This window comes from Haliaeetus leucocephalus, unplaced genomic scaffold (assembly GCF_000737465.1).
Source record: "Haliaeetus leucocephalus isolate CR32 unplaced genomic scaffold, Haliaeetus_leucocephalus-4.0 Scaffold866, whole genome shotgun sequence".
Classification (NCBI taxonomy): Eukaryota; Metazoa; Chordata; class Aves; order Accipitriformes; family Accipitridae; genus Haliaeetus; species Haliaeetus leucocephalus.
In genome coordinates, this window is record NW_010973302.1 from 4,968,593 (window position 1) to 4,972,885 (window position 4,293).

A 4,293-nucleotide genomic window follows, 5' to 3' on the forward strand; every position below is an offset into this window, starting at 1 on the left:
TTTAAAAAATGAAAGCTAAAAAACAAGTCCTCAGTCCTCAGTTTGTTTATTTACTTTTGGACAACCGGTCAGGCTCCATCCTGCACGGGGCAGCAAACCTTTCCTTGCAGCACAGGGAGTCACTCGCAGCCTGGATTAACACTGGTTTCACCATGGATCTCAAGCACTCAGCAGGAGGGACCCAGACCCATGCCTCGCTCGCACTGCTGGTGTGGGGGTCTGGTTTCTTTCTTGCCTTGCTCTACTTGACACAGGACAACAAGCACAGAAGCAAAGCATCATCTACCAGAATATTCTTCCAGCTGAGTACACTGTAGGAAGTAAGAAATCAAAGTCTGGAGATTGCAAAGGAGCAAACCTGACTCCCCCAAAATCCTAGGAATAACCTAACCACCGAGGAATGGGGAGAATGTCCCTTCTGACACTGCTGTCGCCCCTGCTGCACGAGAGCTAGCCAGACCAGCCCTGGTGCAGACCAGTGCCACACCTGAGCAGTGCCGTGCCATTAGGCATGAGAGAGGGCTTAATGCAGCCCCCAAAGGTTAGCTGGTGGTTGCGTGGAGTTTGGCAAATTGCAGATTAGATCCAGGCATCTAGAGTGAGAATTAGGTGAATTTTAACTCCCCTGCCCGCCTGCGGGTCGAGTCTTGGCTATAAATCAGAGCACTGGAGTCTACCAGATGGCCAGGTGCCACAACGCTACAGCACTTTGATAAACAGGTCACAGGACAAATTTAGGTTTTAATGTGCTATTGGGCCAGAAGCTATCTTAACAGAAGAAATTTATCATTTAGAGTCTACAGATGTGGATGGAAGTTTGTGCATATCTGTCATATATTTGTCTGTTTACTAAAATAAGAGACATTTTCCATTCAAAATCATCCTAGATTTTAATTTTTACTTGACCTCAATAGCTGTTAAGATGTATTTTGAGTCTGGTTATAGATTTCCCCTACCAAAGTCCTTCATCTTATCTCATATGAGATCCCTTTCTTTTAATAAATCTCATCTTTCTAAAAGCAATCCTAGAGCTTTTAGTCCAAAATGTAATAGGAGACTTATTTTACTAACCAGGAAAGGAAATTTTTTTTGCCAAGAAAATATCTAGAGAATAGTAATAGGAGCATCTGAAGAGGGGAAGTTTAGTTGTAAGCTGGTTTTTTTTAATACTGAATGTTTAAATATAGTGGTTAAAGAAAAGTACCATTGCATTCTAAACAGTGATTAAAAAAAATATGTAAGTATTCTAAAACAAGAAATGCAGGCTTCTGCTCTGCCCTTGTGGATAATATGATACAGGAAACTTTAAGGTGAAAACCTAAAAAAGCAACTGAAGTAACAGATAGTATTAAGTTTTATGCCAAAAGTTGTAAAGCTATTAGCCTAAAATAGAAATTTAGGATTGGAAATATGGAATCTGTATTTTACCCTTCTTGCTTAAGCTAAGGATGTTTCACTAGCCAGGAAGGAAATGTTTCTTTATTGAGTAAAAACAACAAACAAAATTGGGAGAGGACAAAAAGGGCATCATTTATTCTGAAATCAAAAAATTAAACATAAATTGACCTTATCTTTTATTGTGCAAAATCGTCTTTGGCCCCAGCACATTGTTAATGTGTAAAAGCTATGTTTGTAGCTATTTATATTTGATACAGTTAAAACTGATTCCTATACAGAAAGTGTGGGATGAATACACCACCTTTTAGAGTTCTGGATTTCAAGAGCCTTAAAATCCTTAAGAAGTTAAATAATTAAGAAGGTATTATTGCACACAAATTCAGCATTCACTGCAGCATCAAAGAGAAAATGATTTGAATTGGCAGCACTCCTTGCTGACTGCTGGGAAGTAATGTAATAGCAGGCTGTACTGGAGGTCTTTCTTCAGGAAAAGAAAATGTAGGGTTAAAGCTTCACAGTTCCTGGAGAATGAAATACATGGTATGTGATCTGATAGAAAAGTTCACTGCTCCGTCAGTGCAGATAATCAGGAGATCCCATCTCAGTGCTGTTCTGGAGTTGAAGTGGAAGGAATACACTGGCGGTTTCATTTGTCTTGACTGAGACTCTCCGCCGCGAGGACAGCAGCGTCAGAGGCTTTGCTCCTGGCCACTGCAACACCAATAGAGAAAACAGAATCATCTTAAAACCCAGTCATTTCTTCTGCCACTGGTTCTAAGGGTTATATGGCAGTGTCTGTGGGGAAGTGAATGGGACCTCTATTTTGGTCACTCGTCACCTGATACAAAAGAGGAAGTTCTAGTCTAATCTGGGCTGCCAACTCTGTGTGCTGCCAGCAACTGCTAGCAGCCAGAGCGCCTCGCTGCCAACAGCACAGGCTCTTCCAGCCCACCTTCCTTTCCAAGCCACACTCGGGGTCTTCTCCTTCCCCACCCACAGAGAGGGGCCATAGGATGGTGCTTCTAGCTGGCTGCAACATTGTAAGGAAGTACTTCAGATGGAAACTTCAAGGGTGAGGATTCAGCAGCTGCAGGGAACCAAAACTCCCCTAATTCACTACATAAGTTACGCCCCTGTACAGCCCCAGCTGCTGAGACAGAATAGAGCGAGGGGCTCCAGTTCCCACCTCTGGAAATGCTGGAGTAACCTAAAACCACCCATAGCCTCCCCAGCAGCTAACCAAAACAGCTTTACCTGCAGAGTCACAACACTCTTGAGGTCACTTAAAGACAGAATCTCAGATCTAAGGTGTAAAGTCAACATGCTGAAAAACCTACCGAAGCCTCACAAAGCAGAAGTGACACCGTAGGGACACTTGCATTGCAACTGCCAGTTATTTTGTGTGTTTGAACTAAAAAGCCATTGGAGGAGAGCTGTCAGCCTGGCACCACTTGGAAATGATACTTAAAATTCTCTTCATTTTATTTTTTGAAAGTCAAATACTTAGGGTGACAGACTTTTTCTGCCATGGAGATGTCAAGGACACCTGGCTGGAAGGAAAACAAGTAAATCTGGCTGAAAGACAGCATGCATGAGGACCTTTATGCCATGTATAAACTGTGAAATCCATTAACATTTCAGATATTAATACAAAAGTAGTAGTAGCAGCTGCTGTCTTCTTTATACTATTATGCAAGCCGACCACAGAAATGCAATGTAAGAAAACAGACTGTAGTTTTCACTTTTTTTATCAAATCAGTTTACTAGTTAATTGGGAAGAAATAGGGTATGACAAATATTGTGGCCTAATTCTACAAGTCACTTGCAGGATGAGCCCTAGGCTTCTGCGAGCCAAATTTCATGGCCCTTCTTGAATGTTAAACTCGTGTGAACACAAATCCATTCATTTTTTATATAAATTACTAAATCAATTTATTATATTCAAATTCTATAAATTCTCATCAATTGCCACAGTTGGCAATGGAGCAGTTTGCTGTTCTTTTGGTTAAGTGGAACAAGTCAGAATTTGCACCTGCTGAAGCCCCGTGTGCTGGGGTGCGAGCTGCCAGGGTACAAGCCTGCCCGATCGATACCTGTAACACAGCTTCTGGTGGGACATCCTCCCATACGGAGCTGTGTTAATAATAATAATGCAGTAGGCCTTTGTGACTTTGCTGCCTTACCAACAGGCTTGTAAGAGACGTTAATAAAACGTCATTATTTCAACCAGAATATGTGGTTATGGTCTATATAGTCTGTAAAATACCAAGCTTATAGCATAAACTTCAGATGGCTGTTATATATGTAAAGCCATTAATATGACCCTATAAAGTGGACCATGCGAAACTGAATTCTAGAAATCATGCTGCACACTTGAAAGACAGGCTGTCCCATGACAGGAAGGGAGGAAACTTCATATTAAAATTTGCAACAACAGCATTGACACCAGGTTGCTTCGCAGCAAACTGAAGCCTATTACCACACGCAGCTCGTCACCAGAGGCACCAGCCAAATTGGCCACACCATCTCCAGGAAGGGCCTAAAAATTTCACGTTAGTCCCTTTTTGTGAGGTACGATAGCATCGGCCCAGGACAAAGTCCAGGGCTGCGATGTCCTAAGCGCTGCAGTACGCCGAGACGGCTCACCTCCCTGCTGCGGCCTGCGGTAGGGACGGGGACCGCCCGCCCAGGCCGCACCGGCCGGCCGCCTCCCTCGCCGACGCCAGCCGCTCACACCTGCCCGAGCCGCAGGAACGGCGTCCCGAGCCCTCGGCTTCCCGAGGAGCCGTGCCGCAGGGCCACACTTGCGAAGCAAGTAAAAGGTCCGAGCTGACAGCGCGTCCTGTTCGCCTGTCCTCTGTTGGCTTGCCGCCGGCGGGCAGCAGCCCTGCCTTG